General features: G+C 42.7%; 1 non-coding gene and 1 pseudogene across 1 annotated transcript; both read right to left on the bottom strand.

The window, feature by feature from the left end:
* Positions 1 to 8,623: 8,623 nt before the first annotated feature.
* Positions 8,624 to 9,294, bottom strand: LOC129151513 (myosin regulatory light chain 12B-like; annotated as a pseudogene).
* Positions 9,129 to 9,235, bottom strand: LOC129151545 (U6 spliceosomal RNA). The gene has a single exon (XR_008558201.1). It is a non-coding gene; the product is annotated as a U6 spliceosomal RNA (small nuclear RNA).
* Positions 9,295 to 25,104: the final 15,810 nt, after the last annotated feature.

Here is a 25,104-nt window from a genome sequence, read left to right on the forward strand (position 1 = left end):
CAGCGATGCTTTTCTCTGTGTGGCCTCTATTGCCAGGCAGACCTTCCTCATGCAGTGGCTAATGGTGGCTAGTGACTCCAGGATCACAGCCTACCTCCCTCAAAGAGTAAGAGCTTTCTCCTCCCCAATGGATAAAGAAAAATTCCTGGGATTCAGTCTCATGAAACTGACTTGGGTCACTTACTGCTGGAGCATTTAGGGTTAATTTTTTCTTGTGCTACTCCCTCTGGTGGTTTGGAAACTTCTGAGTAGTTGTAACGGGACAGTTCAAGGTCAGTGTACCTAGCCTCCCCGCTTTGAGCCTCTCTCAATTCTGGCTTTGGCCAAAAGTGACCCTAGGGTTCTGTCTGCTTGTTGTTTTTGTTTGTTTGTTTGTTTGTTTTGCCATGGGTGAGGCTCATCTAAAATATAGGTGGTGGGACAGAGACGGCATAGATGACTTAGATTGAGGCAGTGGTAGGGGTCTCCACAAGATGTTAATTTACTTGTTGACTATTATTTACTAATAGTCCTTATATGATTATTAAAGTGTTCATGGTTTTCATTATTATTTTCTATCTTTAGGACCAACTGTTGATTAGTTTATATCATCAGCCTGCTGGGTCTGGTGATTGTTTTGACTTCTGCAATCATACCCCACAGGTGTGTAACAAGTGTTGCGCTTGTCTGCTGCAGGAGCTCTGATCCCAGGGGTCCTCCCTGCTGCAACATTCCTCTCTAGCTTTGCCTTTCTCTGGCCACCCTCCAGTTGGAAGTGATAGAATGTCATAGGCAAGGGCCAGGGCTTTAGATAGAGAGATTAGGGTTTGAGTCCTGGCTTGGCCACTACAAGCTGTGCTGCCTTGGCCTCCCTGAGCTGTAGTTTTTTATTATGTAAAATAGGGCTTTTAGTGCCTGCCTCATAGTATAACTATTAAATGGCACAGAACTCATAGCTTACTCTGAAAAATATCTTTTTGGGTGGGGGTGGGAGTGGGGGCAGAGATAGCCACAACATACTGTTGACTCAGATTGATCTTAAATGGAAAAACCCCCTCCCACTTCTTTTTTACATGAACTGATGGTAAACCACATCTCTCCTATTCTGCACTTGTCCTGTGGAGATTTTGTAACTAAACACTTGGCTTCACATGGATGCCTATGGCATTCTGCTTTGTGGACACATCTATTTTATCTGCCCAGTCTTTTTGAATCTCTTCCTTTGTCCAGCAAACCAATTGGATGTGCACTAGGGGATGAAGAATCTGCCCATTGGATGAGCAGTCCATTCATCGTGTCACTCAAGACATTAAAAGAGTCCGGTCTAGAGGGGTGGGATGGGAATGGGGGGATGAGGACAAATATGTGACACCTTAATCAATAAAGAAATTTAAAAAAATAATAAAAAAATAAATAAATAAAATGGAACGCAAAAAAAATAAAAATAAAATAAAAGAGTCCGGTCTAGATGCCTTTTGGCTGATATTAGCTGATTAATCAACCTGAACTCTTTGTTTATTCAGCCGGCTGTGGATGCTCCTAATTGTTCTAGTTGTCAGCATTCCAATGTTGACTAGACTCTTTCCACAACAAGTCTCTCTTCCGTTGTGACCAGGAAAATGCTCTGTGCTCTTCAACTGACGGCTCTTCGCACAACAAGTCTATAGCATTATCATCACTCTCTCTCTCCCTTTATCATCATCTGAGTACTCTCCAAGGTGAGATTATCTTATCTCTAGCTCTCTACATGACTCAAAGAGATGGTATTTTTATTTAGCAACTATTAGTCTCCCTTCATTCCTCCCCCACTCTCCCATACACACCTTCATGGGAAGAATATATAGGCTCTTTCCCCCCCCCCCCCCCCCCCCGCCATCTTCATGGGAAGAGTGTACAGTCTTTTCTTATCCCACTGATATGGGTTGAATATATGACTTGCTTTGGACAATGGAATGTGAGTGAATGAGACACAAGTGTTGTTTTTTAAAACACCTTTCAATACATTAAATAATTTAGATTATTTAAAAAAGTTTATTGCAGTTTGTCAGGAACCTCTTTTTTCTTACATTCTGTTGGATTGATTCTGTGAAATGAGCAGCTGGTTATATATCCAGATTTACTTTTTTATTGTTGACATATTACAGATGTCCCTCATTTCCCCTACTCTTTGCCCACCTCCACCCACTACCTGCCCCCCCACCCCCTGGCCTTTGCCACATTGTTGTCTGTGTTCATGGGCATATATGTTCTTTGGCCAATCTCGTCATCTTCTTTTATCCCCACCCACCTCCCCTCTGACATACATCAGACTGTTCCATGTATCTATGCCTCTGGTGCTATTTTTTTGCCAGTTTATTTTGCTCATTAGATCCCTCATATGCTGGTAAGTGAGATCATGTGGTGTTTGTCTTTCTCTGACAGACTTATTTGGCTTAGCAAAATACTCTCCAGGTCCATCCATGCTGTTGCAAAGGGGTAAGAACAGCCACATAGTATTACATTGTGTAAATGTACCACAGCTTTTTAACCCTTTGCACTCGCTCGCTTTTTTCTCGATTCTTTTATTCTAATGCTAACCGTGTCGAGTCACACTCGACATCCGAGTGCAAAAGGTTAAAAATATCCTCACCCAAGGATATGTTTTTTATTGATTTTAGAGAGAGAGAGAAGGGGAGAGAAAGAGAGAGAAGCATTGATGTGAGAGAGATACATTGATCGATTGCCTCCATTATGTGCCCCAACTGGGGATCTGAGCTAAGGTATATGGTTTCTTCTGAGAAACTTCTGAGAGCACAATGGGGTTCCTTTGTAGGTTATGGTCTGTTTTTAAAAAATTGTAGGTGCTTCTAAGATTCTCTCTTTATCTTTGATTTTTGACAGTTTCATTATAATGTGTCATATAGAAGGTCTTTTTGCCTTGAAATAATAGGGTATATATTAGCTTAGTGAACTTGGATGTCCAAGTCTCTTCTCAGGTTTGGGAAGTTCTCAGCTCTTATTTCTTTAAATAAACTCCCCCCATCCCCCTTCTTCCTCTCTTCTCCTGGAACACCAGTTATTCTAATATTTGTATGTTTGGTGGAGTCCTTTAAGTCATGTAGGCTTTGGGGTTCTTTTTCATTGTTCTCCTTTGATTGTATTATTTCAAAGTTCCTATCAAGTAAGTGGTTTACTTATTCTGTCTTCCATTTGGTCTGCTCTGCTGTAGATTTTATTCTTTCTACTTTATTTTATTATTTTATTTTCTTTTTTCTTTTTATTCATTGAATTTTTCAGCTCCAGAGTTTATTTTTGGTTCTTTTTATTATCCCCATCTCTTTGTTAAATTTCTCACTTTGTTCATGTATTGTTTTTCTCATTTTGTTGAATTGTCTTTCTGTTTTCTTATAAGGCAACTTGTTTCTCAAAACAACTATTTTAAATTCTTATTCAGCCAGATCACAAAATTCTGTACCTTTGAGTTTATTGGAAGATTACTGTCATCTTGATTCTCCATGTAGTTTTGTGTTGCTGCTTTTGCATTTGAAATAGCAAATACCTCCTCAAATCTTTACTAATTAGCTTCAGGTGAGATATGTGTTCTTCAGTCCTGTTATGTCTGTTGTTTTCAACCCTGTATGGATACACCTGCTCCACACTTCTTGCTCTCTCTTGCAACAGAATTCTTGAACTTGTATATCTTTTCTTGTTCTTACAACTCACCAGGTTGGCTGCTGGCAATCTTTTGTTTTCTATAAGGTGATGCTACAGCTCAAGTGTGTGGATCCTCCCTTGCCCATAGACTCTGGTCTGTTTTCCTGAGAGCACTGTGTTCATTGGATTCATTCTTGTTGCTGTACTTGGGAGCATGCACAAGGAGCCAACTGCAGAGGTGAGGGTGGGTGGGTGGGTTTAGCACTTTTGGTGTTGGGGGTGCCTGTGGGCCAGTGAGCAGGTCCTTGAATGAGATTCTCCCTGATGAAGTCCTGAATACAGTCAGCAGGAACCACATCCCTTTAGTATTCTTATCTGCCTCTTTCCTGATCTTCTCTCCCCCCCAGTCAAGGAAGTCCCAGTACTCTAGGTATAGCTGTAGAGAATTTTTTACATTATAATTGTTATTGTTGCTTTTATACAACAACTAGTGGCCCTGTGCATGAATCTGTGCCGAGTAGCTCGCTGCTGCTTGCGTCAGCTGGCCGCTCCGCCCGCTGCCACTTGTAGCTCTCCACCACACTGTAGCTCGCTGCCCCGCCCTCCTGCTGATCGGTTGTTATGAGTCATGGCATAACGACCACTTGCATTTAACCTCTTTATTATATAGGATACCTAATCCTTTAAATTCCAACAGCATCCACAGCTGGAAAGCCAAGCACTCACTCGCTGCTCTTTCTTTCCCTGTAGGAGAGGTTGCCGCTGGCTAGTTTAGCCTTGCACAATGTTGCCTAGGGGTAGGGGTGGTGCTGGCAAAGTTCCTCTTACCCTCTCCAATGCGTCCAAACTTGTGTATGTGTGTACTCCCCTCCCCGCCCAATGGTGTGCTAGAATTTCCTTGGGAAGGCTGGATTTCTGCAAAGTCTCTCTTGTCCGAGGGTTTTTGCCCAAGTCAAGACTTGACAGGTTTTCCCCAACCATAGTTGAGAGTGGTTTGGACAGGTTCACTGGCTCCTACTGGTTTTACAGCCTGTACTGAGGTCTGTCTGCCTATTACTAGATGCACAGTAATTTCACCCTATTACTGTGTGAAACTCCTTCAGGATTCCTTGGCATATGGTACTGGATCCCACAACTCCCATAGAGGTGCTTTTCTTGCAGATAGATGCCTAATTAGTTGTTTAAAAAGGAGGGTCATCTTATGCTGCCATGATACTGATGTCACTCCACAGGGAGAGGTTTTAAATGTGTTTGCATGGGTTAGCTTGACCTCTGTGCCTCTGCGTTCTCCATGAGAAGATCATATCCCATGTAGTTCTGGTTTCAGAACAAGAGTCACAGGGAGCTGACCTGAATTTGACCTACAGCCCAAAGCAGTCACACCTCTCAGTCCATAGATCTATAAGTAATAAACAAATAAATAAATAAATGACTTTTTTTTTAATGTCAGAGATTTTGGGTTTGGTTGTCATACAGCATCATGTGATAATAGCCAACTAGTATAAGCTTTTAACTATTGTATTTTAAGAAATTTTGTATGCATAAAGACATGTATATATATAATTTTACGTAAGTGCATAGCATAATTATTATATTATACCTTTTTACTGCTGCCTTTTTTTTTTCTTTTCTTTATTAGGTTGGCTACCCCTCTTTTTCTCTCCACCCCATCCACAGAAGCCCCTTTCCCTTCCCAAGTAATCCATGTTAACAACCCAGTATGTACCTATATGTATTTTTCTCCATATTTCTTATGTACTCATATATAATAATATGAACACACATATGCAGGAGTGCCATTCAAAATATATAGCAACCAGCCCTGGCTGGTTTGGCTCAGTGGATAGAGTGTCGGCCTGTGGACTGAAAGGTCCCAGGTTCGATTCCGGTCAAGGGCATGTACCTTGGTTGCAGGCACATTCCCAGTAGGAGGTGTGCAGGAGGCAGCTGATCGATGTTTCTCTCTCATCGATGTTTCTAACTCTCTGTCCCTCTCCCTTCCTCTCTGTAAAAAAACCAATAAATTATATTAAAAAAAATATATAGCAACCAATATGGCACAGTACAACCAATTAGAATGAACACTCCCTGAAATCTTCAGTGTGACTCTCACTGTATACTGGCTGAATGTCTCCCCACCTCCCCCCAAGATAGAAGTTACTGTCATTGTTTATGTTTTACAGAAATGAAAAATGTTATAAGCATTTTTTTGCATTATAATTGTTATTGTTGCTTTTATACCACAATACCTAATCCCTTAAATTCCAATAGTGACATAGCTTTTATTCATGCTTCTTAATCCTATATAATAAAGAGGTAATATGCAAATTGACAATCACTCCAACACACAAGATGGCCACCCCCATGTGGTCAAAGATGGCTACCCCCATGTGGACACAAGAGGGTCGCCACAAGATGGCCAGCAGGGCAGGGTAGTTGTGGGCGATCAGGCCTGCAGGGGAGGGCAGTTGGGAGGAACCAGGCCTGCAGGGGAGAGCAGTTGGGAGGGACAAGGCTGGCAGGGGAGGGCAGTTAGGGGTGACCAGGCTGGCCAGGGATGGCAGTTAGGGGCAATCGGCCAGCAGGGGAGCAGTTAGGTGTTGATTAGGCTGGCAGGCAGAAGTGGCTAGGGACAATCAGGCAGGCAGGCAGGTGAGCGGTTGGGAGCCAGCAGTCCTGGATTGTGAGAGGGATGTCCCAGATTGGAGAGGGTGCAGGCTGGGCTGAGGGACACCCCCCATACACGAATTTTGTGCACCGGGCCTCTAGTTGCTATATAAAATCCTATTTCATGAGCCAGATGTATCAACATTCATTCAACGATACCCTATTAATAGCTTCTCCTTTGTTACTAGTGTTTTTGTCACCATAAATAATGCTGCAGTTACCATTCTTGAACATATACTGTTATGTACTGGTATATTTATCTCTAGGGCATTGAGTCCCAGAAATGGATCAGGTAGATTGAATAAAGAGTGGAACATTTTGGCCCTAGCTGGTTTGGCTGAGTGGATAGAGCATTGAACTGAAAGGTCCCAGTTTCGATTCTGGTCAAGGGCATGAACCTCGGTTGCAAACTCCACCCCCGCCTTGGTCAGAGCTGTGCCAGAGGCAACCAATCAATGTCTCTCTCTCACACTGATGTTTCTCTTGCTCTGTCTCTTCCCCTCTCTTCCATTCTTTCTCTCTCTCAAAAAAAAAAAAAAAAAAAAAAGGTGGTACATTTTGTTAGCTTTGTTTTTTCTTTTCAAAGTTCTGTGACAATTTACATTTTTTTACCATCAAGATTTAAATAAATCATTTTCCCTACAACCTAGCCAGCAATAAGTAAGTGACTCTCAGATTTCTGCCAATCTCATAGGAATAAAGTAATAATCTACATTTCCCACTCACTAGCAAACTCACCCAGCTTCCCTGTATTGGCTATTTGGATTTTCTCTTCATATTTTTGCTCATTACTCTATTGTGGTGTTCCTATCCTTGTCAATATGCAAGAGATTTTGCATATGGCAGATATGACCCTAGATTGAAAATTTTTTTCTTAATCTAGGATTTGTCCATTTATCTCTTGCCACACCAAAATGTTGTCATGGTTATGAGAATGCCTTCTTTTCTCCATCCTCTCTCTTTTTATCACACTCTTCTTTCCCCACACCTTTCTCTCTCTGTGTGCCTGTTTTCCTTGCTCTCTCTCTGCCTTTCTATATTCTTCTTGGTGTGAGTCTTCTTTTTCTTTCTTTCTTCTCTCTTACCTCTGTCTTCCCTCTCACTTGACTCCTCATCCCCTGCTTTCTAGCTCCATTCAAATACTAATTTCTAGTGCAGAGAGCACTGTCTTTTCTTACTTTGTTACTTGCAAAGACTACTCAAATCCAAGAGGTGAGTAGGGCACACTAAGGGGTTAAAGTAATGTGTTTTCAAAATTGGCTGAATTTGAGATCCCTTGATGAGGAGTTTTTTATATGTGTTCTCCAGCCCACCCTCAAGATTCCAGTTCAGCAGAGGGGTGTAATATACCAATAGATAGCTATTATTTTTAAATCTTTCCAGGGGATTCCAGTACACCTGCATTAGCGCTGGATCAAAGAGGCTAGACAAATGCTCCCCAGTGCTGGCAGGGTGCTTGGGTGATGGACAAGCTGGGCTGTTACAGTCTCGGATCATTACTTTCAACAACTGCCCGGCTCAGCAAAGACTGCATCAGGGGCTCACATGGAATAGAAACAATAGCAAAGTAGGTCTGCAGGACCTTATACTCCATCTCAAGTGGCAAAGGAGAGAAAGGTGAGGTTCAACTCAACCTAAATGTGGCTGCAGTGCAGCAAATGGACACAGGGGGGCGGTGTCGCCCCACGTGGCCTAGAAGCTCCTCCTGACTCAGATTGCAGGAAGGCGCTGCCTTGGTGAAGCTTTGGCTCACCACTCTACTTCTCACTCTTAGTCCCTGTCCTATAGAACCTGGCTCTCAGATGATTAAAGTCCATATGTCATTTATTGAACATGAATGATCATCAAACATTGTCCTGGGTTATTTCATTTAATCTTTATAGCAACCTGAGATAGACCTATTATTTCCATTCTACCAAAGAGGAATGGAATTAATTTCCTAGTGGATAGCAGAGCCAGTCTACTCAAGCCTGTCTGACTCCAAGGCAAGCGTTCTTTGTATTCAACAACTGCTACTTTACTCGGTAACATTTAATTGATCCTGAACATATTAATAAATGCTAATTTACCAATTAATTTATTAATGCAGGGCAATTATTTCTTTTTCTTTTTTTCTTCCTTCTTAAACACAGGCATCAGTAAGAATAACCGAGTTAGCTAAGAAGTCTTAAAGCCCATGGTGTGTGTGTTTTTGGGGTGGGGGTGGGGTTCAATTTGTAGATTTTTTTATTTGTAAACTTTTTTTAGCACAATTTACAACCTCATCTACAGTCTGATTATACAAGTGCTATGTGGCAGAAAGATCTAGCATAAATACATTAAATAAAGAGGCAAAGCTGTGAAACTAAGTTGTATGCAGCAGATCTGTGAGGATGGGAAAATAAAATAGAGTAAGACTAAGGAATTGGAAGGTTTTAGCAAAAGTTCTTTCGGTCATCTTTTTAGCTCCATGTTTAAGGATTCGTGTGAACTCAATGTAACTTTGTCAATAGGCACTTCTCTGTAAGCCAATCTCCCATTATTGTCAGCAGCTCTCTCAGATAATCTTCCCAAATGGTGCCAGTTGCTTCTTCATCAAAGCAAGCAAAAGCATTTCTGATGACCTCTTCCTGGCCTGTGCCATTTAACTTCTCACCAAGCATCATGAGGAACGTGGTGGGATTTATGGGCACTGGAGCTGCATCCATCATGGCATCGAGCTGAGCATCAGCTGGATTCTTCCCTAGAGAAGCAAGCTATCATGCAAATGTCTGTTCTGAAGGCCTCTTTAAACTCCTGAACCTGTGACTGGTCTAACATGGCGAGCACAGTGTATGTTGCATGCTGGGGGTGCTTCTTTTTTTTTTTTTTTAAATATGGAACGCTTCACGAATTTGCGTGTCATCCTTGCGCAGGGGCCATGCTAATCTTCTCTATATCGTTCCAATTTTAGTATATGTGCTGCCGAAGCGAGCACTGGGGGTGCTTCTTAGTGGTCTTGGTCTTTGCCTGTTTGCTTGACATGGTGGCTGTTTAATTCACCGCCAGACACTACAGCCTGGGCTGCCCTGCACGAAACAACCCTGCTTGCATTTTAACAAGTGACTGGAGGAACAAAGAATGAATGTCTGATGGTGAAATAGTAGCCATGGGGTTGCCTACTCCTTACAGCTATGCCTGGTGCCAATCACACTGAAAGTCTGCAGACAGAATGCGGGATTTTATTTGGCTAACATGGTGTTATTTAAAAAATAGAAATTTCAGTAGTTTTAGATGGGTCGTTTGCCCTGCAGTTCATCCCAGTCCCCACCATTTCCTTTTCTTTTACATCTTTATTCTTTACTCATCCATGTTATGTTATCTCGCTGCTGATGGTGGCACCAGGCTGATGGGTCCTGGTAATGCTATTGGGAGATGAGACCTGCCTTTGGGCCATGAACCTCACCTCCCTCCAAATCCCTTCCCTCACTCTACTTCCCTCCAGGTGTCATTGTCATCACACTGGCTGCTCTTTATTGCTGGCAGCTCTTAACACCTGTGATGGGTGTATCTGTGGGTCTACTCTGCTGCTTCTAGCACCCAGCCCAGCCCTGGGAATGCCAGGGCTAAATTTAACTGCACTGCTTCATCAAATGCTTGGGTATTTTCAGCACTAGTAGCATAGGATGGCTTAGCTAGAAGTTTCTGAGTGCTGCTGCCAAGTCACACCCAGTGTTTTGGATTGAAATTAGCCTCCAGTTTGTTCCAAGGGCTTGGTCCCTCCCCCTTTCTTCTTAATTGGAGTTCAGGAGACTGAAGAAGGCAAGCAGTGGCTGAGAGGAAGACAATAGAAGGCATACCCTGTGGACCCTTTGAATTTGCTCGGTTATTTCTTCCTTCTCTTAGCCAGTCACCTTTATAGCACGTGAGTACTAGAAGATCCTGAGCTGGAGACCTTACTCTCCAGCTAAGTATGATGAGGGTGACCCACGTGGCCAGGACCACCTCCTGATTGGTAGTCGAGAGGAGGGTATGGTCTGCATTGCACAATGCTGGGCTGCCTGCTGGCCTGTTCTCTCCTGTCCTGCTAGGACTCATTGTTCAGGGAATGACCGACCTTGTTCTGAATGCCAGCATTCTTCATGTGTCATCCAGTGTCCTTTCCTAACCTGAGCATTGGTCAACAGCACTTTATGCCCGAAAGCTTGGCCCTCAGCCCTCTGAAAGTCCCTAGCTGGTGGGATTGTGGGTTGGTAGTCCCTCTGGCCAAGAGAGCAGTGTATGTGCAGAATCACAGGTTTCCAGTGACGGTTACAAACAGAAGATAGACCTCCAGACCACAGCTCTCACGTTAGCCGGGGCTTGGGATCCTCTGTTTGGAACTGCTCTTGTTACAAATGGCAAGCTGCAGCTCTCAAAGGGTTTTCTTCCTTCCTTCCTTCCTTCCTTCCTTCCTTCCTTCCTTCCTTCCTTCCTTCCTTCCTTCCTTCCTTTTTTTCTATTTTCTTTTCTTTATTGATTAAGGTATTACATATGTGTCCTTATCCCCCCATTGCCTGCCCCCCCCCCCCCCGCCCCAACTCATGCCCTCACCCCCTGGTGTTTGTGTACATTGGTTAGGCTTATATGCATGCATGCAAGTTCTTTGGTTGATCTCTCCCCCTTACCCCCGCCTTCCCCTACCTTCCCTTTGAGGTTTGACAGTCTGATAGATGCTTCCCAGTCTCTGGATCTGCTTTTGTTCATCAGTTTATGTTGTTCATTATATTCCACAAATGAGTGAGATCATGTGATATTATCTTTCTCTGACTGGCTTATTTCGCTTAGCATAATGCTCTCCAGTTCCATCCATGCTGTTGCAAATGGTAAGAACTCCTTCTTTTTCAAAAGAGGACATACTAGTAAGGAAGGCCAAGAGTCATATGAAAACATGCTCAAAGTCACTAATCATCTGAGAGATGCAAATCAAAACGACAATGCGGTACCATCTCACACCTGTCAGAATGTCTATCAACAAATCAACAAATGACAAGTGCTGGCGAGGATGCGGAGAAAAAGGAACCCTCATACAGTGCTGGTGGGAATGCAGACTGGTGCAGCCACTGTAGAGAACAATATGGAGTTTCCTCAAAAAACTAAAAATGGAACTCCCATTTGACCCAGTGATTCCACTTATAGGAATATATCCCAAGAAATCAGAAACACCAATCAGAAAGGATATATGCACCCCTATGTTCATAGCAGCACAATTTACCATAGCTAAGATTTGGAAATAGCCTAAGTGCTCATCAGCTGGTGAGTGGATTAAAAAAGTTAGTACATCTACACAATGGAATACTATGCTGCGGTAAAAAAGGTTGTTAGTTTTGTGTCTGGCTTCTTGCCTGAATCATGTCTTCAGACCTTCCTATTTGTCATGCTAATATTGACAAGAACTGGCAATCAGGACACTATACCAGGCACATTTTAAACACTTTGCATGTATTAACTCATTTAGACCTTACACCAGACCTATCTATGACCTATCTATGAGGTACACAGTGCTATTGTCCCTGTTTTACAGAAAAGGTCCTGGGGACTCAGAGAGGTTAAGTGACTTGCCCAAGGTCACACAGGATTTGGAGCTGAGTGTCCTAGTACCAGAGCTCTCTCTCTCTCTCTCTCTCTTTTTTTTTTAAAAATATATTTTATTGATTTTTTTACAGAGAGGAAGGGAGAGAGATAGAGAGTTAGAAACATCGATGAGAGAGAAACATCGATCAGCTGCCTCCTGCACGCCCCCCACTGGGGATGTGCCCGCAACCAAGGTACATGCCCTTGACCAGAATCGAACCTGGGACCCTCCAGTCCGCAGGCTGACGCTCTAGCCACTGAGCTAAACTGGTTTTGGCAGTACCAGAGCTCTTAACCGTGGTGTATACTGTCTCTCACGGTGCTTCATTGGGATTGCCCATTTCTTGTCCATCTCTTACATCAGACTAAACTATTTGAAGAAAGTGGTTTGTTTTTTTTAAGTTCTGGTAATAACATTTTATTTATTTTTAAAATTAAATTTATTGGGAGTGACAATGGTTAATAAGATATCAGTTTCAAGTGCACATTTCTATGACACATCATTTGTATATTACTTTGTGTGCCCACCACCCAAAGTGCAATCTTCCGTAACCATATATTTGACCCCCTTTACTCTTTACTACTCTCCACCCTCTTCCCCTGGTAACCACCATACTGTTGTCTTTGTCTATGAGTTTTTGTTTGTTTTTCTTGTTTGTTCATTTGCTGCTTTCAGTTTTATACACCACATATAAGTGAAATCATATGGTTCTTATCTTTTCCCAATCTATGGCTTGGCTTTTCAGAAGTTTTTATTTTTACTGAAGTCTGATTTATTAATGTTTTCATTTATGTATCATGCACTTCGATTTATAGCTAAGAAATCTTTGCCCATCACAAGAACAAAGATTTTTCTCCTGGTTTCCTTCTAGGAGTTTTATAGTTTTTAGGTTTACATTTAGGTGTATGGTCAGTTTTTAGTTAATTTTTGAATATGGTATGATGTATGGATCAAAGCCCCCCCCCCCTTTTATGCATGTGGATATACAGTTATTTCAGCATCATTTATTGAAGATAATCCTTTCTCCGCTGAATTGCTTTTGTACTTTTGTTGAAAACCAGTTGTCCATACCTGTGTGTGTCTATTTCTGGACTCTTATGCTATTCCATTGATCTATTTGTCTGTCTTTACACCAATACCACACTATCTTGATATCTGTGGCTTTATAATAAGCATTGGAATCAGGTGGTGTTAATCCTTCAATTTTACTTTTTCAAAGTTGTTCTGTATCATTTGCATTCCTGTATGAATTCAGTCTTTCCATGTTACGTATGATGCTAGTGATAGGTTTTTCATAGATGCTCTTTATCTGATTAAGAAAGTTCCCTTCTATTACTAGTTTGCTCAGAGTTTGTCTTTTAAAAAATCAGAAATAATATTGGATTAAGTGCATTTTATGCACCTATTGAGATAATCATGTAGATTTCTCATTTTAGCTTATTAATATGGTGAATTATATTTATGTGGGGAGCGGTCTCGGCTTGACAAAGTCCCGAGGAGACAGCATTTCACAAGGTGGGCTGTCTGGCACTCACTCCTTCCCCCACTAAGGCTTGCTAGCTTGCAGACAAGGCAAAATATGCAAAATATTATGTGACAGTCAGCATAGCGTGGGAAGTAAGCAGGATATTTTAGAACAAGGAAGTTAGCTTTGGCCATGAGGCAGGAAAAAGGTATGGTCAGAGGAAGTTGGAGAGTCTGGGATACTGTGTAAAGATCGACAGGAAAAAGCGGTGCAAATCCTACCTAATAAAATAGTAATATGCAAATTGACCGCACCTTTGCTATGCCCAAGCCACGCCCACCAGCCAAAGCCACGCCCACCAGCCAATCAGGGAGAGTATGCAAATTACCCAACAAAGATGGCGGTTAATTTGCATACGCTGAGGGAGGGAGGAGTGAAGACTGAAGACAACTTAGAAGGAAGAGGGAGGAAAAGCGGAAAGCAAGGTGGCTGCCAGAGGGAAAGCCCGGGCGGGGCGGGGTGGGGCGGAGCGGGGCAGAGTGGGGTGGAACGGGGTGGAGCGGGGCGGGCAGCAGCGGCCCGCGGGTGCAGGCGTGGTGGCCGCAACTGCGGCAGCAGCAGCATCGCACGCGGCCGCAGCGGCCGCTTGCAGGATTCTTCCTGCAAATGGGCTACTAGTATAATAATAGAATTGCTTATGCTCGCCAAATGCTTGTGCAATCATAACTGCATAAATATGCTGTGGGAAATAAACTCGGGGCTGCAGTCTTGAACTGTTAGTCCTCCCGATCCCATCTTTTGTCTGTCTCTCTTTTCTCAATCCTCACCCCTCTTTCAGGTACTTTTCGACTGAAGCTGGTGGGCCCGGCATATTTATAAAACATTGATTGACTCTTTTTTAAAATATATTTTTATTGATTTCAGAGAGGAAGGGAGAGGGAGAGAGAGATAGGAATATCAATGATGGGAGAGAATCATTGATCCGCTGCCTCCTGCATGTCGCCCTTCTGGGGATTGAGCCTGCAGCCCAGACATGTGCCCTTGACCAGAATCGTACCTGGGACCCTTCAGTCCGCAGGCTGATGCTCTATCCACTGAGCAAAACCAGCCAGGGCTTGATTAACAATGTTAAAATTAACCTTGCTCTATTGGGACTAACCTCCTCCACCACCCCTTGGTCATGATGTATTATCCATTTAAAATAGGCAGTTGTATTTTAACCAAATAACTTACATGCATATATGTATAACCTGTGGACACAGACATAATGTGGTGAAGGCCTGGGGTGGGGAAGCAGGTGTGGTGTGGAGGGGATCAATGGGGGTAAAAGGGGACATCTGTAATACTTTCAACAATAAAGATAAAAATTTTAAAAAAGTTAAATAATAAGAAAAAAAATCTTACCAATGTAGTTATCATTTCCAGAGCTGTTCAATCTCTCATATGGATCCGCATTTCCATTTGGTATCATTTTCATTCCTTTCCTTCCCTTTCTCTTTCTTTCCTTCCCAAAGAACTGCTGATGAGTTTTTCCTACTTTTATACATCTCAAGGAAGGTCTTAATTTCACTTAAATTTTTGAAAGAGATTTTCACAGTGTAGAGGCATTTTTTTTCTTTCAGTAATGTATAATTGTTGCTTTATTGTTGGCTCACTTACATTGATTCTAAGAAAAACTTGCCATCATGCTTATCTTTGCTCTTATGAATGTGTCTTTTTTCACTGTCTGGTTATAATATTTTCCCTTTAGCACTGGTTTTCAGAATTTGATATATCATGTGCCTTGGTATAATTTCATGCTTTCTGTGCTTGTGCAAGGAGTTTGTGGAACCTCTTGAATCTGTTTGTAACTTTTATCAAACATTTTAAAATTGCAGCTATGATTTATTCACATATTTCTCACTCTCTTTTCTCTCCTTTGGAGATTCTAATTATGTTTATATTAGGCCACCTAATGTTTTACAAAAGTTCAGTGATGCTCTGTTTATTTATATTCGAGTTTTCTCCCTATGTTATATTTTAGATCCCTGCTACTGCTGTCTTTAAATTCAATAATCTTTTTTCCCCTATAATGTTTAATCTGCTTTTAATTCCACCTAGTGCATTTTAATCACAAATTTTGTAATTTTCATCTTTGGAAGTTGGGCCTTTTAAAAGTATGTCTCATGTTGGCCTGGTGGGTTAGCTCAGTTGGTTTGATGTCATCCCTATATGCCAAGGTTCAAGGCACAACAAGAAGCATCCAATGAATACATACATCAATGGGACAACAAATTTATGTCTCTCTCTTCCTCTAAAAATCAATTAATCAATGGATAAATTATTTCTCATGTCTCTACTTAGCATGTCCAATATTTTCTCTAGCTTTCTGAACAGTTAATATAGTTATAATAACTGTTTTAATGTCATTTCTGCTCATTCTAGCATTTGTATCAATTCTGGGTTGCCTTCCAATTGATTGGTTTTTCTCCTTATAATGGACTGTAGTTTTCTGTTTCTTTGCATGTCTTGTGATTTTTTAAAAAATCCTCACCCAAGGATGTTTGTTTGTTTTTAAGGAACAATCACTACCTTTAAATATATATATATATATTGATTTCAGAGAGGAAGGGAGAAGGAGAGAGAGAGAAACATCAATGATGAGAGAGAATCGTTGATCGGCTACCTCCTGTACTCCCCCTACTGGGGATTGAGCCCACAACCCGGGCATATGGGCTTGACCGGAATTGAACCTGGGACCCTTCACTCCCCAGGCCAAAGCTCTGTCCACTGAGCCAAACTGGCTAGGGCAAGGATATGTTTTTATTGATTTGAGAGAGAGAGAGAGAAAAGAGAGAGAGAGAGAGAGAGAGAGAGAGAGAGAGAGAGAGAGAGAGAGAGAGAAACATTGATGTGAAAGAGAAACATTGATCAGTTGCCTCCCATATGTGCCCCGATTGGGGATTGAACCCACAACCTTTTTGGTACAGGACAATGCTCCAACTAACAGCCACTTGGCTGGGAGCATGTCTAGTGTTTTTTTGATTGGATGCTAGATATAAAACATTTTATCTTTTTGGGTACTGGCTATTTTTATGTTTTTATAAATATTCTAGAGCTTTGTTCTGGGATAAAGTTAATTTACTTTGAACAGTTTGGTTCTTTTAAAGCTTGCTTTTAAAAGTTCTTAGGGAGAGCCAGACTGTTTTTAGTTTAGGTTAATTACTCTTTACCACTAATGCATGACACTTTTGAGAATCTACCACATATCCATGAATTATAATATTTTCTAGTCTGCTTGGAAGTAACAGACACTAATCTGGGGTCTGCATTTATACTAGGTACTGTTTCCTTTGACTCTTTTAGGCAGTTCCCTGCTCACATGTTCTGGTTAGTACTCAGCTGAATTCTCAAGGGGAACCCTCTGCAGATCTCTGGAGTGCTTGCTTTCTTCTCTCTCTCTCTCTCTCTCTCTCTCTCTCTCTCTCTCTCTCTCTCTCTCTCCTCCCCCCCCACCCCGCCCCCCATGGTACTCTCTGCCAATATGCAAATCATGGGATTTCCAGCTGCCATGATCTTCTTGGCCCTTCAGTTGCATTTCTTTAACTTGAAGAATTCGTCAAGCTTGTCTTGATTCATTTCATATTTGTTTTCTGTCTCTAAGGAATCACTTTCTTTGTTGCCTGGTGTCCAGTGTCTTGTAAACACTGTTTATTTATTTATGAACTTGTTTCAGAAGTGAGAGTAGTTACAGTTCCTGTTACCTCATCTCCCTTAGAAGCAGAGGTTCCCAGAGTCTGCCTTTAGGCAAGGCCTTGATGAAAGAAAGATTAGGAAAAATTACTCCTTGTACCCAACCTTAGTTGGAGGGTATTCTTATCATCTCCCCTTTTAGATGAGTAGGGGGTGGTGTGGGCTTTGGCTCAGACTGGGGTATAGGGAGCTGGGCTGGGTGAGGGGTTGCAGAACCCGACCTTCCTGAGCATGTGGAGAAAGGAAGATTGCTGTCTGCATTCCAGATAAGAGAGGCTCAGAAAGTATAGATACATAGTTTTCTTTTAAAATTATTTTCTACATTCTCTTGTTAAGTCGAAGATTTCTTTAGGCCCTGGCCTTTCTATTCAGTTCCTGCAAGTGAAATCCTGCTTCTCACCTGGGAGGCAAAACACAGCAGGAGCTCTGGGTAGGTAGAGGATTAGGTGAGGCAGGTGCAGAAGGGATGGCGTGCTAAACAGACTAATTACGAGAAACTTTTTAGATAATCATGAAATCAGAAAACACTTATCAGGATGAAGGTTTGGCCTGTATTTTGAAATTAAAACATATCATTGTGAGTAAAAAAACCCTCTTTTGACCCAATTAGGTTTTAAGCATCTGTCTCCTATGTAATATTGCCTTTAAAAGCCTCTAAAGACCTTTTATGCTAATTGGTTTTCAGGGATATTGGTATTCAAATTGAGAGCTGTTACTTCAAAAGTTATATAAATGGTTATTTTTCTTTGTCAGACAGAAAATCATTATACTCCATGTTTGCGTCTCCTCCCTTTATGTTTCAAGACAAATACATCAATAAATGTGATAAATTCCTTCCAGAATATTGCTAGAGAGTTATTATTGGCAGGAACAAAAATGGATTTGCGATATCAAGTTCCAGGGTGTAAGTCTACCCATAGAACAAACTAAATAGAGCAGGTGGATTTGAGAGATGGGACCCACAGAGGTTTTGTAACTGGTAGAATATGTACATCTTGAAGGTATACATCAGAATGTCAGAGGGGCTAGAAGCCACAGAGAGGATGGGTACAACATACAGGAGTGGGCAGAAGTAGTTTTACAGTTGTAAGTGTGTGAAACACAGAAATTATTCTTGTATTATTATTATTAATTATAGCATTACTTATTTTTATTATTAACCTATTTTGCCCACCTCTGCATGTTAGGGCAGGAAAAAACTCTGAGAATGTTTGCACTAGACATTAAATTCCTTGAGATCTCAGTCTATTTTTATCCCTTTTTGTTGTCATCACCTATTACTATCCTAGATACATAGGAGGCATGTAATAAAGGCATGTAAAATGGCTGGCTGGATGGATCAACAGGCAAGTGAGTGAGTGAGTACATTGACTTGGCCCATCAACATCTCTCTCCAAGCCTACTGCTCTGTGGCAGACCTTCCATTAGGGGCTCCTCTCAACTTCCCTTTTTAGGGCCACTGTAGTTTTAGAGCAAGGATTCTCAGTATTTCCCACGGAAGTACCCCATCCATGCAGGAGAATGGTCAGAACCTCCCCTGCCTCTCAGAGTCTAAGGGCATGGCCTCAGGTAACCCAAGGCTGAGTAGTTTTTCTAAGTCTGATTTTTATCCTAAAATTCAACAAAACTTGCATTTTATATCATAACTGTAGCTGATGGCTTTTAAACAATGTTTTCAACTTTTACCAACAGATAAAATTATTGTTCCAAAATGAAGGGTGGGGCAATGTAGGTTTACAGTTGTGAGTACACAATACACAGAGTTTGTTTTGTTAATCCTCATCCGAGGATATTTTTCCATTGATTTTTTTTTTTTAGAGGAAGGGAGGGGGAGAGACGGAGAGAGAGAGAAACATCAATATGAGAGAGACACATCAATTGGTTGCCTCCTGCTCGCACCCCGACCGGGGCCAGGGTTGGAGCCTGCAACCAGGTACAGGAATTGAACCTGGGACCCTTCAGTCTATGGGCCGATGCTCTACCCACTGAGCAAAACTGGCTAGAGCCAGAGTTTATTCTTGTATTCTTATTTACTAACTAGAGGCCCAGTGCATGAAATTCGTGCATTGGTGGGCAGAGGGTTCCATTAAGCCCGGCCTGTGCCCTCTCACAGTCTGGGACCCCTTGGGGGATGTCCACCTACCGGCTTGTGGCTGGATGGCCTGCTGCTGCTGCACAGCCTGCTGCTTGAGCTTCAGCAGCTGCTGCACGTGCACGGGCTGGGCCACCACGGTCTGTCCTGCGAACACCATTGAGTGGGTGAGTCAAGCATGGAGGCAGGCTCATCCTGAGTTCCCTGAGTCACTGCATTGTTCAGACCGACTGCCTGCTACAGAGAACGGCACCAGGATTGGGCCTAAGCCGACAGGCGGACATCCCTCTCGCAGTCTGGGACCCCTTGGGGGATGTAGCAGAGTGCCAAGCGGCAGGCAGCCAGGGAGGAGCCCGAATCGGGGCTGGGCGCTGCGCCGCTTGTGCTCATCCTAGCCCACTGTGCCTACTGCTGCCGCTCAGTAGTGCTGCTGCATAGTCTGGAGAGGCTGTGCTTGCCAGCCAGCCATGAGCTCTGCCCCCTGGTGGTCAGTGCACATCATAGCAACTGTTCGTTCTGGTCCACCATAACGGTTGTTTAGGCTTTTATTATATAGATTACCTTCCATACAAACAACTGTACACCTACTTTTGCCCTACCCTGTATAGATAGCATTAATAAATGTCAAATTATACACATTAACTAGTGTGGTAGGTACTCAAGGACAATTCATTACTAGTTGTTTTTATATTTCCTCCAAAATGTCCCATAAAGCCACTGAGAATGAATAAACATGGCTGATGGGCTGAAAGAGGTGTGCCTTTCTTTGAATAGTCTGAGTGCTTCTAAATAACTTGGCAATGAAATGAATTTTTGATTGCTGAATACTTTTTCCCAATGATATTAATATTAGAATTGCGTTTTTTTGGAAGAAAGTAATTTTTACTCCAAGTCAGAAATCATGTCCTAAATTGGAGTCAATTTCTAAGAAAATCCTATGGTTAATTGCCAACACAGAGTGGAAATTTTTTAGGGTAAAAGGTATTATTCAGAATAGATTAAGAAAAACAATTCTTTTTTCTTAAGGCAACTCCCACACTGAGGGCAGGGCAGCCTGGTGGTTAAGAGCACAGAGGTTGGAGCCAGACCAACTCATTTCTCTCTCTGCTCTTTTACTTGTTAAGTGAATGGTCCTGGCTAAGTACTTGACTTCTTAGTGTCTCGTTTTCTTTTTTTTTTTTTTAAACTAGGGGCAACTAAAGAGTGCTTACCTTATAGGATTGGTATGAGTGTTAATGAGTTTCTGTATGTTAAGCAGTGAGAACACTCAGAATATCCCTTTTTATTATTTATTTATTGTTGTATAACAACTTCACCCAACACCAGTTAAAACATGACTTGTCATTGATTAACTGTAACAGTTTCTGAGGGTCTGGAATTTAAGAACGCTAAGATGGGTGATTCTGGCTGAAGATTTCTCATGAAGTTATAGTCAGATGTGAGCTGGGGCTGAGGTCATCCGGAGGCCTAATGGGGGCTGGCGGATCCATTTCCTCTTATGTGACTGGCAAGTTGGTACTGACTGTTAGCAAGAGGCCTCACTCAGTTCATCTTCACGTGGACCTTTCCACAGGACCTCTTGAGTGTCCCCCTGGAATGGCTGCCAGCTTCCCCTAAAGTGAGATATTTGAGACCCAGGTAGAACTGCAGTGCCTTGTATGACTTGGTTGTGGAAGTCACACATTGTCACTTCTTGTTTATTTCATTCTTATTCAGTGTGGGTGGGGACCACACAAGGGCGATTACCAGGAGGTCACCATCAATGGGGGCCATCTCGGAAGCTAGCAATTACATCCTTCAAGGAAGAACTATGTTCTAATGTGTGACCGATACTAAGTATAAGATACTTAAATACAGAATATTTAAAAATCATACAGTCCATATAGATGCTAGCATTGTGTTCTCAAATGAACTGTTTTGTTAAGATGACCCCATTGCTATTAGGATAGGTTAATGTGGTGAAATGGCTGTAACTGATAAGAACTATCATGGAGATAATAAAACTAATCCCCAATGGATTTATGGCTCATAACCAGCAGCTCCATCCAACATGGTGACTGCTTTCACCTTGCAGTAACCCCTAGCCTCACTATAAACTCACTGTAATACGTCAGTATGCTAAATGATGCACCCCTTGCTGCCATGTTTGGAAATGGGAAGGACACAAAATAGTCAATGCTACTCTTCCAAGAAGTCTCCACTACCTTCCCAGAAAAATCCTGAATATTACTCCCCTTTATTGAATGCCCTACCCCTAGATTAAGTGAGCCTCAGTCAAAGAATTAAATCCCACTACAGAGGGGCTGATCTGTCTGTAGGGTAGCCACTCTCCATCTATCGCACTGCTTCACTCATAAACTCTCTTTCACTTTAATCTCTATGCTGGCTCATTTTTTGCGTGAAGGCAAGAACCCACAGTGGGCTGTGGACCTTTGGTCCCTGGATGCCCGGAACGCCTGCGTCACTATAACATATTAGGTGTTTTGGTTTGGCTTCCCTGAAAGCAGAGTCTGAGACAAGGACTTGGGTACAGAGAGTTTACTAGGGAGGTGATTCTAGGAAGCAGGAAGGAGCGAGGGAAAGCCAATATAAGGGTGCATTATGGAGGTTGCTGCCATAGTCACTATGGACTTAATTCCTCTGGGACCTTCCAAGAAGGGCACAGAATGCCTCTCAACATTATCTGATTGAAGAATGGAGGCCATGGCATTTAAGCACTGGCTCCCAAGTCCCACTGAGGGTTTCCCGTGGGAGGTAACCATTTCCCACATGTCAGATCTGTACTTGCATTGAGGCCGAGGGGCCCCTGTAGTGTTGGAGAAGGCTCTGAGATAAAGTGAATCCTTGGCTCTTGCTGGAGATGAGATGCCGTCAGCCCAAGGGAGTGTGAGCTCAGACAGGTGGGCTGAGGATGTGATATGGACATCAAAGGCATTTGGTACATTAGGTTTTCAGGGGCTGGAGATTACATAAATGTATGTTGGCTTAGCTCCCCCCAAAAGTAGATGTCAAGACAGGATTAGATATGCAAGGAATTTAATGGGGGATATGCCTGAGGAAAGTGAGGAAGGAGCTGGGGAGACCAGGTGAACCATCAGACTGATGTAAGTCTGACCCCTGGGATGGAGAAGGGAAGGGAGAAAGGTTAGGTAGAAAGACTCGGGTTGTGGTGCAGGTCTAAGAAGGTTTCAACCAGGCTGGTGGGGAGGCATCAAGCCAAAATATCCCATCGAAAGGGTCCTGGATTTCCCAGGAATGGGCCTGCCCTTGTGTCCAGCCTGTGTGGGGAAGCAAATGCAGTGGTGGGTTTACCACAGCTTGGTCATGAGGCAGTTATGCTCTTTGCAATCCATAGATCTCAGAGACACAGCTCAAAGCTGCCACAGTTAGTTTTGTGCATTCACAGTAGAGGTAGTTGCAATAAGGCTTGTATTTGGGGAAACCAGAGATGGCTAACTCTGAGATGCTAAGCTATTTCCTTCCTCCTCTGTCTGCCACACTGTTTGAGATTCCACCCAAAGAGAGTAATCCCTTTGTTTCATTACCCTCTTTTCCAGGTCCACTCTAGGAGAAGTAATACTGAGTCACTAACACTTTAGTATGAACAAATTATCCCAGTTATTTTATTTTGTGATAGACAGAAGGAATCTGGGACAACATGAGGGCATGTGGACTTTGGGTGGATAGCAAGCACTTAAGGAAAGAGGCACAAATTTGAAGGACTGAGAACCGCACTGAGTCCACTTTCCAATTGTGCTCTTGGCTCACCCCTGCTGGAAACGGACCAAAACCAACATTCAGACTCTCTGAAGTGAAATAGTAAGTGAAATGTGCTGTAAACAGTGTCTCCACTCTCATCCAGCACCACTTTTGTCTACCTCCTGAATATTTTGAAGGGGAGTGTATTATTCTGGGTGATGTGAGAAATTATGTACATGTTGCCTAGGTGGCTAGAAAATTTGAGTTGGGAAGAAAGGAAGGGACCCCAAGATTTTTCAGAAGTCTGTTCATGAACCAACTCAACCAGAATCCCTAAAACTCAAAGATATACATTTCTTGCTCCACCCCCACCCCCACCATGTTACCTCCAACCCCAGACCAATTGAACTAGAATCTCTGGCGGTAGGGCCCAGAAATCTGCACTTTTATGAGCATTTCTGGTGATTTTTTGTTAATCCTCACCTGAGAATATTTTTCCATTGGTTTTTAGAGAGCGTGGAAGGGAGGGAAGGGGGGAGAGAGAAAGGAAAAGGTTCAATCCATGGCCCCACCCCCTCTGAAATCCAGGTACGTGCCCTTGACTGGCAATCAAACCCGCATGACCTTTTGGTGCAAGGGCCGACGCTCTGACCACTGAACACACTGGCCAGGGTAATCAGGTGATTTTGTGAACACTAAAATTTAAGAACCACAGGTTTAAGACTAATTATGATAGGTTAAAGGACATAAAGACCATAACTAGGGGAGTTTAACTTCTAACACATAATCAAGGCCTGCCCATATCTTCTCTCCTGAGTTCCAGATACCAGTTTCCTCCAACTTCCACCAATGTCCTGGGTTTCCTTTCTTGGCTGTATGGGGCATCTCAAACACAGCATGTCCGTAGTCAAATGCCTAATCATCTGCCTGCCCTGCTGAGAGGCTTTTCCACCGGTCTTCCCATCACAGTTAATGGCCACTCCATTCTTTCCATTCGCTCAGGTGCATCCTGCCTCTTCTTTCTCTCACTCTTCCCATTCATCCAACTCCCTCAGCTTCAAAATATAGTCAGAATCCTCTTAACACTCTATCCACTTCCACTGTCACAACCCTTCTCTAGTTTCCATAATCACTCATCTCTGGCTTTATGTAATAGCCTCCTAACAGGTCTCCCTGCCTCTGTCTTTACAATCTGCCCCTCCCTCTCACCTCCAGGTTACTCAGCTGTTACAGAGACCCTCCAGCCAAAGGAGAAACCATGCAACCAACCTTCCTTCCTTCCTTCCTCCCTTCCTTCCTTCCTTCCTTCCTTCCTTCCTTCCTTCCTTCCTCCCTCCCTCCCTCCCTCCCTACCTCCCTCCCTCCCTCCCTCCCTCCCTCCCTCCCTCCCTCTCTCCCTCCCTCCCTCCCTCCCTCCCTCCCTCCCTTCTTTCCTTCCTTCCTTCCTTCCTTCCTTCCTTCCTTCCTTCCTTCCTTCCTTCCTTCCTTCCTTCCTTCCTTCCTTCCTCCTTCACTCCTCCCCTCTCTCCCTTCCTTGTTCCTTCCTTCTTTCCTTTCTTCAAGTAGGAACCAAAGTCCTTATGGCAGGTCCAGATCAATCAGGACCCCCAGTCACCCTTGACCTCATTTTCTATGACTCTGTCCTTATTTCTCCTCCTTCAAGCCATACTTGACTCCCTGCTATGCTGGAACACATTATACATGACCCTGCCCAGGACCTGTGTACTGGCCATTCTTTCTTCCTGTTCCACCCTTCCCTAATCTCTGAAAGGCTTTCTCCCTTATCTTCTTTTCTTAAATATTACCTTGTCAGAGAGGCCTACCATGACCACTCTGTTTAAAGTTGCAACCCTTCGAATTCTGGATCCCCTTTACCTATCTTGACTAATTTTTCACAGCACTTTATACAATATAATGTATTATGATTATTTTCTACGCTTCCCTAACAGAAAGTAAACTCTATATAGACAGGAATTTTTGTTTTTGTTCCTTGTTGGATTCCCAGGATCTAGAACAGTGACTGAAAGAGGGAGACAGTAAATATTTGTTAAACGGATAAGTGAATTGCATGGAGAGAGATGTTTACGAAGTGATTCATTACATAGAATCTGCCATATTCAGATCAAAAGAGGCCTACTAGTTTAAGCCATCCACAGAAACATGCAGATCATTTTAAAATAGCTAACAAAAAACTTTTATTCAGTATGTACTATGTTCTAAGAACTATGTTAAGCATTTTTACCAGCATTTTCTCTTTCAATCACA

Source organism: Eptesicus fuscus, chromosome 14, assembly GCF_027574615.1.
Source record: "Eptesicus fuscus isolate TK198812 chromosome 14, DD_ASM_mEF_20220401, whole genome shotgun sequence".
In the NCBI taxonomy this organism is placed as follows: domain Eukaryota; kingdom Metazoa; phylum Chordata; class Mammalia; order Chiroptera; family Vespertilionidae; genus Eptesicus; species Eptesicus fuscus.